The sequence below is a fragment of the Hyla sarda genome, chromosome 1 (genome assembly GCF_029499605.1).
Source record: "Hyla sarda isolate aHylSar1 chromosome 1, aHylSar1.hap1, whole genome shotgun sequence".
NCBI lineage: Eukaryota > Metazoa > Chordata > Amphibia > Anura > Hylidae > Hyla > Hyla sarda.
In genome coordinates this window covers 257,524,843-257,539,947 of record NC_079189.1, presented here as the reverse complement: position 1 = coordinate 257,539,947, position 15,105 = coordinate 257,524,843, and the positions used below count along the sequence as shown (strand labels likewise).

General features: G+C 50.2%; 4 pseudogenes; all 4 read left to right on the top strand.

Annotated features, from left to right (window-relative positions):
• The first annotated feature begins 277 nt into the window (after positions 1-277).
• On the top strand, positions 278-397 carry LOC130347518 (5S ribosomal RNA; annotated as a pseudogene).
• A 2,465-nt stretch (positions 398-2,862) lies between these two features.
• LOC130352579 (5S ribosomal RNA) lies at positions 2,863-2,982 on the top strand (annotated as a pseudogene).
• A 7,150-nt stretch (positions 2,983-10,132) lies between these two features.
• On the top strand, positions 10,133-10,252 carry LOC130319680 (5S ribosomal RNA; annotated as a pseudogene).
• A 3,844-nt stretch (positions 10,253-14,096) lies between these two features.
• Positions 14,097-14,216, top strand: LOC130352237 (5S ribosomal RNA; annotated as a pseudogene).
• Positions 14,217-15,105: the final 889 nt, after the last annotated feature.

Genomic DNA, 15,105 nt, shown 5'->3' with positions numbered 1-15,105 from the left:
CTATTGCTGCCTTCCGCTCCGATTCCGAAAAGAATTTATTGATGCTTAAATCCACAGTATACAAGGTGTGAAGCTGTCTACGGCCATCCTAAGCTTAACGCGCCTGCTCTCGTCAGATCGCAGACTGGTACAGACCTTTGGGCCCGGTAAGTACCGGCATGGGACACTGGCTGGGAATCCCGGCTGCCGTTGACATTTTGCTCTGTTGCCGCCTTCCGTTCCAATTCCGAAAAGGATTTATTGATGCCTAAATGCACAGTATAAAGGGCGTGAAGCTGTCAACGGCCATCCTAAGCTGAACGCGCCTGCTCTCGTCAGATCGCAGACTGCTACCCAGCTTAGGGCTCGGTAAGTACCAGCATGGGAGACTGGCTGGGAATCCCAGGTGTTGTTGACATTTTGCTCTTTAGCCGCCTTCCGCTCCGATTCCGAAAAGGATTTATTGATGCTTAAATCCACAGTATACAGGGTGTTAAGCCGTCTACGGCTATCCTAAGCTGAATGTGTCTGTTCTTGTCAGATCGCAGACTGCTGCCCGGCAAGTACGGGCATGGGAGACTGGCTGGCAATCCAAGGTGCTATTGACATTTTGCTCTGTTGCCGCATTCCTCTCCGATTCCGAAAAGGATTTATTGATGCTTAAATGCACAGTATAAAAAGCATGAAGCTGTCAATGGCCATCCTAAGCTGAACACGCCTGCTCTCGTCAGATCGCAGACTGGTACAGATATTAGGGCCCGGTAAGTACCGGCATGGGACACTGGCTGGGAATCCCGGCTGCCGTTGACATTTTGCTCTGTTGCCGCCTTCCGTTCCGATTCCGAAAAGGATTTATTGATGCTTAAATGCACAGTATACAAAGCGTGAAGCTGTCAACCGCCATCCTAAGCTGAACGCGCCTGCTCTCGTCAGATCGCAGACTGCTACCTTGCTTAGGGCCCGGTAAGTACCAGCATGGGAGACTGGCTGGGAATCTCAGGTGTTGTTGACATTTTGCTCTGTAGCTCTGTGGACATTTTGCTCCTATTCCGAAAAGGATTTATTGATGCTTAAATCCACAGTATACAGGTTGTGAAGATGTCTACGGCCATCCTAAGCTGAATGCGCCTGTTCTCATCAGATCGCAGACTGCTACACAGCTTCGGGCCTGGTAAGTACCAGCATGGGAGACTGACTGGGAATCCCGGGTGCAGTTGACATTTTGCTCTGTTTCTGCTCCGATTCCGAATTTTTTTTATTGATGCTTAAATCCACAGTATACAAAGTGTGAAGCTGTCAACGGCCATCCTAAGCTGAACGCGCCTGCTCTTGTTAGATCGCAGACTGCTACCCAGCTTAGGGCCTGGTAAATACCAGCATGGGAGACTGGCTGGGAATCCCGGGTGCAGTTGACATTTTAATCTGTTGCCGCCTTCCGCTCCGATTCGGAAAAGGATTTATTGATGCTTAAATCCACAATATACAGGGTGTGAAGCTGTCAACGGCCATCCTAAGCCTGAACGTGCCTGCTCTCCTCAGATCGCAGACTGCTGCCCGGCAGTTACCGGCATGGGAGACTGGCTGGCAATCCAAGGTGCCATTGACATTTTGCTCTATTGCCGCCTCCGATTAATAAAAATATTTATTGATGCTTAAATCCATAATATACAAGGCGTGAAGATGTCAACGGCCATCCTAAGCTGAACGCGCCTGCTCTCGTCAGATCGCAGACTGCTACCCAGCTTAGGGCCCATTAAGTACCATCATGGGAGACTGGCTGGGAATCCCGGGTGCAGTTGACATTTTGCTCTGTTGCAGCCTTCCTCTCCGATTAATAAAAATATTTATTGATGCTTAAATCCACAGTATACAAGGTGTGAAGCTGTCGACAGCCATCCTAAGCTTAACGCGCCTGCTCTCGTCAGATCGCAGACTGGTACAGATCTTAGGGCCCGGTAAGTACCGGCATGGGACACTGGCTGGGAATCCCGGCTGCCGTTGACATTTTGCTCTGTTGCCGCCTTCCGTTCCGATTCCGAAAAGGATTTATTGATGCTTAAATGCACAGTATACAAAGTGTGAAGCTGGCAACAGCCATCCTAAGCTGAATGCGCCTGCTCTCGTCAGATCGCAGACTGATACCCAGCTTAGGGCCTGGTAAGTACCAGCATGGGAGACTGGCTGGGAATCCCGGGTGCAGTTGACATTTTAATCTGTTGCCGCCTTCCGCTCCGATTCGGAAAAGGATTTATTGATGCTTAAATCCACAATATACAGGGTGTGAAGCTGTCAACGGCCATCCTAAGCCTGAACGTGCCTGCTCTCCTCAGATCGCAGACTGCTGCCCGGCAGTTACCGGCATGGGAGACTGGCTGGCAATCCAAGGTGCCATTGACATTTTGCTCTGTTGCCGCCTTCCTCTCCGATTAATAAAAATATTTATTGATGCTTAAATCCACAATATACAAGGCGTGAAGATGTCAACGGCCATCCTAAGCTGAACGCGCCTGCTCTCGTCAGATCGCAGACTGCTACCCAGCTTAGGGCCCATTAAGTACCATCATGGGAGACTGGCTGGGAATCCCGGATGCAGTTGACATTTTGCTCTGTTGCCGCCTTCCTCTCCGATTAATAAAAATATTTGTTGATGCTTAAATCCACAATATACAAGGCGTGAAAATGTCGACGGCCATCCTAAGCTGAACGCGCCTGCTCTCGTCAGATCGCAGACTGCTACCCAGCTTAGGGCCCAGTAAGTACCGGCATGGGAGACTGGCTGGGAATCCCGGGTGCAGTTGAAATTTTGCTCTGTTGCCGCCTTCCGTTCCGATTCCGAAAAGGATTTATTGATGCTTAAATGCACAGTATAAAAAGCATGAAGCTGTCAATGGCCATCCTAAGCTGAACGCGCCTGCTCTCGTCAGATCGCAGACTGCTACACAGCTTAGGGCCCGGTAAATACTGGCATGGGAGACTGGCTGGGAATCCCGGTTGCCGTTGACATTTTGTTCTATTGCTGCCTTCTGCTCCGATTCCGAAAAGAATTTATTGATGCTTAAATCCACAGTATACAAGGTGTGAAGCTGTCGACGGCCATTCTAAGCTTAACGCGCCTGCTCTCGTCAGATCGCAGACTGGTACAGATCTTAGTGCCCGGTAAGTACCGGCATGGGACACTGGCTGGGAATCTCGGCTGCCGTTGACATTTTGCTCTGTTGCCGCCTTCCGTTCCGATTCCGAAAAGGATTTATTGATGCTTAAATCCACAGTATACATTGTGTGAAGCCATCTACGGCTATCCTAAGCTGAATGTGCCTGTTCTTGTCAGATCGCAGACTGCTGCCCGGCAAGTACGGGCATGGGAGACTGGCTGGCAATCCAAGGTGCTATTGACATTTTGCTCTGTTGCCGCCTTCCTCTCCGATTCCGAAAAGGATTTATTGATGCTTAAATGCACAGTATAAAAAGCATGAAGCTGTCAATGGCCATCCTAAGCTGAACGCGCCTGCTCTCGTCAGATCGTAGACTGCTACCCAGCTTAGTGCCCGGTAAGTACTGGCATGGGAGACTGGTTGGGAATCCCAGGTGCCGTTGACATTTTGCTCTATTGCTGCTTTCCGCTACAATTCCGAAAAGAATTTATTGATGCTTAAATCCACAGTATACAAGGTGTGAAGCTGTCGACGGCCATCCTAAGCTTAACGCGCCTGCTCTCGTCAGATCGCAGACTGGTACAGATCTTAGGGCCCGGTAAGTATCGGCATGGGACACTGGCTGGGAATCCCGGCTGCCGTTGACATTTTGCTCTGTTGCCGCCTTCCGTTCCGATTCCGAAGAGGATTTATTGATGCTTAAATGCACAGTATACAAAGTGTGAAGCTGGCAACGGCCATCCTAAGCTGAATGCGCCTGCTCTCGTCAGATCGCAGACTGATACCCAGCTTAGGGCCTGGTAAGTACCAGCATGGGAGACTGAACACGCCTGCTCTCGTCAGATCGTAGACTGCTACCCAGCTTAGGGCCCATTAAGTACCATCATGGGAGACTGGCTGGGAATCCCGGGTGCAGTTGACATTTTGCTCTGTTGCCGCCTTCCTCTCCGATTAATAAAAATATTTATTGATGCTTAAATCCACAGTATACAAGGTGTGAAGCTGTCGACGGCCATCCTAAGCTTAACGCGCCTGCTCTCGTCAGATCGCAGACTGGTACAGATCTTAGGGCCCGGTAAGTACCGGCATGGGCCACTGGCTGGGAATCCCGGCTGCCGTTGACATTTTGCTCTGTTGCCGCCTTCCGTTCCGATTCCGAAAAGGATTTATTGATGCTTAAATGCACAGTATAAAGGGCAAGAAGCTGTCAACGGCCATCCTAAGCTGAACGCGCCTGCTCTCGTCAGATCGCAGACTGCTACCCAACTTAGGGCCCGGTAAGTACCAGCATGGTAGACTGGCTGGGAATCCCAGGTGTCTTTGACATTTTGCTCTGTTGCCGCCTTCCGCTCCGATTCCGAAAAGGATTTATTGATGCTTAAATCCACAGTATACAGGGTGTGAAGCTGTCTACGGCCATCCTAAGCTGAATGCGCCTGGTCTTGTCAGATCACAGACTGCTACCCAGCTTCGGGCCTGGTAATTACCAGCATGGGATACTGGCTGGGAATCCCGGGTGCAGTTGACATTTTGCTCTGTTTTTGCTCCGATTCCGAAAATAATTTATTGATGCTTAAATCCACAGTATACAAAGTGTGAAGCTGACAACGGCCATCCTAAGCTGAACGAACCTGCCTGCGTCAGATCGCAGACTGCTACTCAGCTTAGGGCCCGGTAAGTACCAGCATGGGAGACTGGCTGGGAATCCCAGGTGTTGTTGACATTTTGCTCTGTAGCCACTTCCGCTTCGATTCCGAAAAGGATTTATTGATGCTTAAATCCACAGTATACAGGGTGTGAAGCCGTCTACGGCTATCCTAAGCTGAATGTGCCTGTTCTTGTCAGATCGCAGACTGCTGCCCGGCAAGTACAGGCATGGGAGACTGGCTGGCAATCCAAGGTGCTGTTGACATTTTGCTCTGTTGCCGCCTTCCTCTCCGATTCCGAAAATGATTTATTGATGCTTAAATGCACAGTATAAAAAGCATGAAGCTGTCAATGGCCATCCTAAGCTGAACGCGCCTGCTCTCGTCAGATCGCAAACTGCTACCCAGCTTAGGGCCCGGTAAGTACTGGCATGGGAGACTGGCTGGGAATCCCGGTTGCCGTTGACATTTTGCTCTAATGCTGCCTTCCGCTCCGATTCCGAAAATAATTTATTGATGCTTAAATCCACAGTATACAAGGTGTGAAGCTGTCGACGGCCATCCTAAGCTTAACGCGCCTGCTCTCATCAGATCGCAGACTGGTACAGATCTTAGGGCCCGGTAAGTACCGGCATGGGACACTGGCTGGGAATCCCGGCTGCCGTTGACATTTTGCTCTGTTGCCGCCTTCCGTTCCGATTCCGAAAAGGATTTATTGATGCTTAAATGCACAGTATACAAAGTGTGAAGCTGTCAACGGCCATCCTAAGCTGAACGCGCCTGCTCTCGTCAGATCGCAGACTGCTACCAAGCTTAGGGCCTGGTAAGTACCAGCATGGGAGACTGGCTGGGAAACCCGGGTGCAGTTGACATTTTAATCTGTTGCCGCCTTCCGCTCCGATTCGGAAAAGGATTTATTGATGCTTAAATGCACAGTATAAAGGGCGTGAAGCTGTTAACGGCCATCCTAAGCTGAACGCGCCTGCTCTCGTCAGATCGCAGACTGCTACCCAGCTTAGGGCCCGGTAAGTACCAGCATGGGAGACTGGCTGGGAATCCCAGTGTTATTGACGTTTTGCTCTTTAGCCGCCTTCCGCTCCGATTCCGAAAAGGATTTATTGATGCTTAAATCCACAGTATACAGGGTGTTAAGCCGTCTACGGCTATCCTAAGCTGAATGTGTCTGTTCTTGTCAGATCGCAGACTGCTGCCCGGCAAGTACGGGCATGGGAGACTGGCTGGCAATCCAAGGTGCTATTGACATTTTGCTCTGTTGCCGCATTCCTCTCCGATTCCGAAAAGGATTTATTGATGCTTAAATGCACAGTATAAAAAGCATGAAGCTGTCAATGGCCATCCTAAGCTGAACACGCCTGCTCTCGTCAGATCGCAGACTGGTACAGATCTTAGGGCCCGGTAAGTACCGGCATGGGACACTGGCTGGGAATCCCGGCTGCCGTTGACATTTTGCTCTGTTGCCACCTTCCGTTCCGTTTCCAAAAAGGATTTATTGATGCTTAAATGCACAGTATACAAAGTGTGAAGCTGTCAACCGCCATCCTAAGCTGAATGCGCCTGCTCTCGTCAGATCGCAGACTGCTACCCTGCTTAGCGCCCGGTAAGTACCAGCATGGGAGACTGGCTGGGAATCTCAGGTGTTGTTGACATTTTGCTCTGTAGCTCTGTAGACATTTTGCTCCGATTCCGAAAAGGATTTATTGATGCTTAAATTCACAGTATACAGGTTGTGAAGATGTCTACGGCCATCCTAAGCTGAACGCGCCTGCTCTTGTTAGATCGCAGACTGCTACCCAGCTTAGGACCTGGTAAGTACCAGCATGGGAGACTGGCTGGGAATCCCGGGTGCAGTTGACATTTTAATCTGTTGCCGCCTTCCGCTCCGATTCGGAAAAGGATTTATTGATGCTTAAATCCACAATATACAGGGTGTGAAGCTGTCAACAGCCATCCTAAGCCTGAACGTGCCTGCTCTCCTCAGATCGCAGACTGCTGCCCGGCAGTTACCGGCATGGGATACTGGCTTGCAATCCAAGGTGCCATTGACATTTTGCTCTGTTGCCGCCTTCCTCTCCGATTAATAAAAATATTTATTGATGCTTAAATCCACAATATACAAGGCGTGAAGATGTCAACGGCCATCCTAAGCTGAACGCGCCTGCTCTCGTCAGATCGCAGACTGCTACCCAGCTTAGGGCCCATTAAGTACCATCATGGGAGACTGGCTGGGAATCCCGGGTGCAGTTGACATTTTGCTCTGTTGCCGCCTTCCGTTCCGATTCCGAAAAGGATTTATTGATGCTTAAATGCACAGTATAAAAAGCATGAAGCTGTCAATAGCCATCCTAAGCTGAACGCGCCTGCTCTCGTCAGATCGCAAACTGCTACCCAGCTTAGGGCCCGGTAAGTACTGGCATGGGAGACTGGCTGGGAATCCCGGTTGCCGTTGACATTTTGCTCTAATGCTGCCTTCCGCTCCGATTCCGAAAATAATTTATTGATGCTTAAATCCACAGTATACAAGGTGTGAAGCTGTCGACGGCCATCCTAAGCTTAACGCGCCTGCTCTCATCAGATCGCAGACTGGTACAGATCTTAGGGCCCGGTAAGTACCGGCATGGGACACTGGCTGGGAATCCCGGCTGCCGTTGACATTTTGCTCTGTTGCCGCCTTCCGTTCCGATTCCGAAAAGGATTTATTGATGCTTAAATGCACAGTATACAAAGTGTGAAGCTGTCAACGGCCATCCTAAGCTGAACGCGCCTGCTCTCGTCAGATCGCAGACTGCTACCAAGCTTAGGGCCTGGTAAGTACCAGCATGGGAGACTGGCTGGGAAACCCGGGTGCAGTTGACATTTTAATCTGTTGCCGCCTTCCGCTCCGATTCGGAAAAGGATTTATTGATGCTTAAATGCACAGTATAAAGGGCGTGAAGCTGTTAACGGCCATCCTAAGCTGAACGCGCCTGCTCTCGTCAGATCGCAGACTGCTACCCAGCTTAGGGCCCGGTAAGTACCAGCATGGGAGACTGGCTGGGAATCCCAGTGTTATTGACGTTTTGCTCTTTAGCCGCCTTCCGCTCCGATTCCGAAAAGGATTTATTGATGCTTAAATCCACAGTATACAGGGTGTTAAGCCGTCTACGGCTATCCTAAGCTGAATGTGTCTGTTCTTGTCAGATCGCAGACTGCTGCCCGGCAAGTACGGGCATGGGAGACTGGCTGGCAATCCAAGGTGCTATTGACATTTTGCTCTGTTGCCGCATTCCTCTCCGATTCCGAAAAGGATTTATTGATGCTTAAATGCACAGTATAAAAAGCATGAAGCTGTCAATGGCCATCCTAAGCTGAACACGCCTGCTCTCGTCAGATCGCAGACTGGTACAGATCTTAGGGCCCGGTAAGTACCGGCATGGGACACTGGCTGGGAATCCCGGCTGCCGTTGACATTTTGCTCTGTTGCCACCTTCCGTTCCGTTTCCAAAAAGGATTTATTGATGCTTAAATGCACAGTATACAAAGTGTGAAGCTGTCAACCGCCATCCTAAGCTGAATGCGCCTGCTCTCGTCAGATCGCAGACTGCTACCCTGCTTAGCGCCCGGTAAGTACCAGCATGGGAGACTGGCTGGGAATCTCAGGTGTTGTTGACATTTTGCTCTGTAGCTCTGTAGACATTTTGCTCCGATTCCGAAAAGGATTTATTGATGCTTAAATTCACAGTATACAGGTTGTGAAGATGTCTACGGCCATCCTAAGCTGAACGCGCCTGCTCTTGTTAGATCGCAGACTGCTACCCAGCTTAGGACCTGGTAAGTACCAGCATGGGAGACTGGCTGGGAATCCCGGGTGCAGTTGACATTTTAATCTGTTGCCGCCTTCCGCTCCGATTCGGAAAAGGATTTATTGATGCTTAAATCCACAATATACAGGGTGTGAAGCTGTCAACAGCCATCCTAAGCCTGAACGTGCCTGCTCTCCTCAGATCGCAGACTGCTGCCCGGCAGTTACCGGCATGGGATACTGGCTTGCAATCCAAGGTGCCATTGACATTTTGCTCTGTTGCCGCCTTCCTCTCCGATTAATAAAAATATTTATTGATGCTTAAATCCACAATATACAAGGCGTGAAGATGTCAACGGCCATCCTAAGCTGAACGCGCCTGCTCTCGTCAGATCGCAGACTGCTACCCAGCTTAGGGCCCATTAAGTACCATCATGGGAGACTGGCTGGGAATCCCGGGTGCAGTTGACATTTTGCTCTGTTGCCGCCTTCCGTTCCGATTCCGAAAAGGATTTATTGATGCTTAAATGCACAGTATAAAAAGCATGAAGCTGTCAATAGCCATCCTAAGCTGAACGCGCCTGCTCTCGTCAGATCGCAGACTGCTACCCAGCTTAGGGCCCGGTAAGTACTGGCATTGGAGACTGGCTGGGAATCCCGGTTGCCGTTGACATTTTGCTCTATTGCTGCCTTCCGCTCCGATTCCGAAAATAATTTATTGATGCTTAAATCCACAGTATACAAGGTGTGAAGCTGTCGACGGCCATCCTAAGCTTAACGCGCCTGCTCTCGTCAAATCGCAGACTGGTACAGATCTTAGGGCCCGGTAAGTACCGGCATGGGACACTGGCTGGGAATCCCGGCTGCCGTTGACATTTTGCTCTGTTGCCGCCTTCCGTTCCGATTCCGAAAAGGATTTATTGATGCTTAAATGCACAGTATACAAAGTGTGAAGCTGTCAACGGCCATCCTAAGCTGAATGCGCCTGCTCTCGGCAGATCGCAGACTGATACGAAGCTTAGGGCCTGGTAAGTACCAGCATGGGAGACTGGCTGGGAATCCCGGGTGCAGTTGACATTTTAATCTGTTGCCGCCTTCCGCTCCGATTCGGAAAAGGATTTATTGATGCTTAAATGCACAGTATAAAGTGCATGAAGCTGTCAACGGCCATCCTAAGCTGAACGCACCTGCTCTCGTCAGACTGCTACCCAGCTTCGTGCCCGGTAAGTACCAGCATGGGAGACTGGCTGGGACTCCCAGGTGTCGTTGACATTTTGCTCTGTTGCCGCCTTACGCTCCGATTCCGAAAAGAATTTATTGATGCTTAAATCCACAGTATACAGGGTGTGAAGATGTCTACGGCCATCCTAAGCTGAATGCGCCTGTTCTCGCCAGATCGCAGACTGCTACCCAGCTTCGGGCCTGGTAAGTACCAGCATGGGAGACTGGCTGGGAATCCCGGGTGCAGTTGACATTTTAATCTGTTGCCGCCTTCCGCTCCGATTCGGAAAAGGATTTATTGATGCTTAAATGCACAGTATAAAGTGCATGAAGCTGTCAACGGCCATCCTAAGCTGAACGCGCCTGCTCTCGTCAGATCGCAGACTGCTACCCAGCTTAGGGCCCGGTAAGTACCAGCATGGGAGACTGGCTGGGAATCCCAGGTGTTGTTGACATTTTGCTCTGTAGCCGCCTTCCGCTCCGATTCCGAAAAGGATTTATTGATGCATAAATCCACAGTATATAGGGTGTGAAGCCGTCTACGGCTATCCTAAGCTGAATGTGCCTGTTCTTGTCAGATCGCAGACTGCTGCCCGGCAAGTACGGGCATGGGAGACTGGCTGGCAATCCAAGGTGCTATTGACATTTTGCTCTGTTGCCGCCTTCCTCTCCGATTCCGAAAAGGATTTATTGATGCTTAAATGCACAGTATACAAAGTGTGAAGCTGTCAACGGCCATCCTAAGCGGAACGCACCTGCTCTCGTCAGATCGCAGACTGCTACCCAGCTTAGGGCCTGGTAAGTACCAGCATGGGAGACTGGCTGGGAATCCCGGGTGCAGTTGACATTTTAATCTGTTGCTGCCTTCCGCTCCGATTCGGAAAAGGATTTATTGATGCTTAAATCCACAATACACAGGGTGTGAAGCTGTCAACGGCCATCCTAAGCCTGAACATGCCTGCTCTTCTCAGATCGCAGACTGCTGCCCGGCAGTTACCGGCATGGGAGACTGGCTGGCTATCCAAGGTGCCATTGACATTTTGCTTTGTTGCCGCCTTCCTCTCCGATTAATAAAAATATTTATTGATGCTTAAATCCACAATATACAAGGCATGAAGATGTCAACGGCCATCCTAAGCTGAACGCGCCTGCTCTCGTCAGATTGCAGACCGCTACCCAGCTTAGGGCCCAGTAAGTACCGGCATGGGAGACTGGCTGGGAATCCCGGGTGCAGTTGACATTTTGCTCTGTTGTCGCCTTCCGTTCCGATTCCGAAAAGGATTTATTGATGCTTAAATGCACAGTATAAAAATCATGAAACTGTCAATGGCCATCCTAAGCTGAACGCGCCTGCTCTCGTCAGATCGCAGACTGCTACCCAGCTTAGGGCCCGGTAAGTACTGGCATGGGAGACTGGCTGGGAATCCCGGGTGCAGTTGACATTTTAATCTGTTGCCGCCTTCCGTTCCGATTCCGAAAAGGATTTATTGATGCTTAAATGCACAGTATACAAAGTGTGAAGCTGTCAACGGCCATCCTAAGCTGAACGCGCCTGCTCTCGTCAGATTGCAGACTGCTACCCAGCTTAGGGCCCGGTAAGTACCAGAATGGGAGACTGGCTGGGAATCTCAGGTGTTGTTGACATTTTGCTCTGTAGCTCTGTAGACATTTTGCTCCGATTCCGAAAAGGATTTATTGATGCTTAAATCCACAGTATACAGGGTGTGAAGCCGTCTACGGCTATCCTAAGCTGAATGTGCCTGTTCTTGTCAGATCTCAGACTGCTGCCCGGCAAGTACGGGCATGGGAGACTGGCTGGCAATCCAAGGTGCTATTGACATTTTGCTCTGTTGCCGCCTTCCTCTCCAATTAAAAAAAATATTTATTGATGCTTAAATCCACAGTATACAGGGTGTGAAGCCGTCTACGGCTATCCTAAGCTGAATGTGTCTGTTCTTGTCAGATCGCAGACTGCTGCCCGGCAAGTACGGGCATGGGAGACTGGCTGGCAATCCAAGGTGCTATTGACATTTTGCTCTGTTGCCGCATTCCTCTCCGATTCCGAAAAGGATTTATTGATTCTTAAATGCACAGTATAAAAAGCATGAAGCTGTCAATGGCCATCCTAAGCTGAACACTCCTGCTCTCGTCAGATCGCAGACTGGTACAGATCTTAGGGCCCGGTAAGTACCGGCATGGGACACTGGCTGGGAATCCCGGCTGCCGTTGACATTTTGCTCTGTTGCCGCCTTCCGTTCCGATTCCGAAAAGGATTTATTGATGCTTAAATGCACAGTATACAAAGTGTGAAGCTGTCAACCGCCATCCTAAGCTGAACGCGCCTGCTCTCGTCAGATCGCAGACTGCTACCCTGCTTAGGGCCCGGTAAGTACCGGCATGTGAGACTGGCTGGGAATCTCAGGTGTTGTTGACATTTTGCTCCGATTCCGAAAAGGATTTATTGATGCTTAAATCCACAGTATACAGGGTGTGAAGATGTCTACGGCCATCCTAAGCTGAATGCGCCTGTTCTCGTCAGATCGCAGACAGGTACCCAGCTTCGGGCCTGGTAAGTACCAGCATGGGAGACTGACTGGGAATCCCGGGTGCAGTTGACATTTTAATCTGTTGCCGCCTTCCGCTCCGATTCGGAAAAGGATTTATTGATGCTTAAATCCACAATATACAGGGTGTGAAGCTGTCAACGGCCATCCTAAGCCTGAACGTGCCTGCTCTCCTCAGATCGCAGACTGCTGCCCGGCAGTTACCGGCATGGGAGACTGGCTGGCAATCCAAGGTGCCATTGACATTTTGCTCTGTTGCCGCCTTCCTCTCCGATTAATAAAAATATTTATTGATGCTTAAATCCACAATATACAAGGCGTGAAGATGTCAACGGCCATCCTAAGCTGAACGCGTCTGCTCTCGTCAGATCGCAGACTGCTATCCAGCTTAGGGCCCATTAAGTACCATCATGGGAGACTGGCTAGCAATCCCGGGTGCAGTTGACATTTTGCTCTGTTGCCGCCTTCCGTTCCGATTCCGAAAAGGATTTATTGATGCTTAAATGCACAGTATAAAAAGCATGAAGCTGTCAATGGCCGTCCTAAGCTGAACGCGCCTCCTCTCGTCAGATCGCAGACTGCTACCCAGCTTAGGGCCCGGTAAGAACTGGCATGGGAGACTGGCTGGGAATCCCGGGTGCCGTCGACATTTTGCTCTATTGCTGCCTTCCGCTCCGATTCCGAAAATAATTTATTGATGCTTAAATCCACAGTATACAAGGTGTGAAGCTGTCGACGGCCATCCTAAGCTTAACGCGCCTGCTCTTGTCAGATCGCAGACTGGTACAGATCTTAGGGCCCGGTAAGTACCGGCATGGGACACTGGCTGGGAATCCCGGCTGCCGTTGACATTTTGCTCTGTTGCCGCCTTCCGTTTCCGATTCCGAAAAGGATTTATTGATGCTTAAATGCACAGTATAAAGGGCGAAAAGCTGTCAACGGCCATCCTAAGCTGAACGTGCCTGCTCTCGTCAGATCGCAGACTGCTACCCAGCTTAGGGCCCGGTAAGTACCAGCATGGGAGACTGGCTGGGACTCCCAGGTGTCGTTGACATTTTGCTCTGTTGCCGCCTTACGCTCCGATTCCGAAAAGGATTTATTGATGCTTAAATCCACAGTATACAGGGTGTGAAGATGTCTACGGCCATCCTAAGCTGAATGCGCCTGTTCTCGTCAGATTGCAGACTGCTACCCAGCTTCGGGCCTGGTAAGTACCAGCATGGGAGACTGGCTGGGAATCCCGGGTACAGTTGACATTTTGCTCTGTTTCTGCTCCGATTCCGAAAATTATTTATTGATGCTTAAATCCACAGTATACAAAGTGTGAAGCTGTCAACGGCCATCCTAAGCTTAACGCGCCTGCTCTCGTCAGATCGCAGACTGGTACAGATCTTAGGGCCCGGTAAGTACCGGCATGGGACACTGGCTGGGAATCCCGGCTGCCGTTGACATTTTGCTCTGTTGCCGCCTTCCGTTCCGATTCCGAAAAGGATTTATTGATGCTTAAATGCACAGTATACAAAGTGTGAAGCTGTCAACGGGCATCCTAAGCTGAATGCGCCTGCTCTCGTCAGATCGCAGACTGATACCCAGCTTAGGGCCTGGTAAGTACCAGCATGGGAGACTGGCTGGGAATCCCGGGTGCAGTTGACATTTTAATTTGTTGCCGCCTTCCGCTCCGATTCGGAAAAGGATTTATTGATGCTTAAATGCACAGTATAAAGTGCGTGAAGCTGTCAACGGCCATCCTAAGCTGAACGCGCCTGCTCTCGTCAGATCGCAGACTGCTACCCAGCTTAGGGCCCGGTAAGTACTGGCATGGGAGACTGGCTGGGAATCCCGGTTGCCGTTAACATTTTGCTCTATTGCTGCCTTCCGCTCCGATTCCGAAAAGAATTTATTGATGCTTAAATCCACAGTATACAAGGTGTGAAGCTGTCGACGGCCATCCTAAGCTTAACGCGCCTGCTCTCGTCAGATCGCAGACTGGTACAGATCTTAGGGCCCGGTAAGTACCGGCATGGGACACTGGCTGGGAATCCCGGCTTCCGTTGACATTTTGCCCTGTTGCCGCATTCCTTTTCCGATTCTGAAAAGGATTTATTGATGCTTAAATGCACAGTATAAAGAGCGAGAAGCTGTCAACGGCCATCCTAAGCTGAACGTGCCTGCTCTCGTCAGATCGCAGACTGCTACCCAGCTTAGGGCCCGGTAAGTACCAGCATGGGAGACTGGAATCCCAGGTGTCGTTGACATTTTGCTCTGTTGCCGCCTTACGCTCCGATTCCGAAAAGGATTTATTGATGCTTAAATGCACAGTATAATAATAACAAAGCTGTCAATGGCCATCCTAAGCTGAATGCGCCTGTTCTTGTCAGATCGCAGACTGCTGCCCGGCAAGTACGGGCATGGGAGACTGGCTGGCAATCCAAGGTGCTATTGACATTTTGATCTGTTGCCGCCTTCCTCTCCGATTAAAAAAAAAATGTATTGATGCTTAAATCCACAGTATACAAGACGTGAAGATGTCAACAGCCATCCTAAGCTGAAGGCGCCTGCTCTCGTCAGATCGCAGACTGCTACCCAGCTTAGGGCCCGGTAAGTACCAGCATGGGAGACTGGCTGGGAATCCCAGGTGTCGTTGACATTTTGCTCTGTTGCCGCCTTACGCTCCGATTCCGAAAAGGATTTATTGATGCTTAAATCCACAGTATACAGGGTGTGAAGACGTCTACGGCCATCCT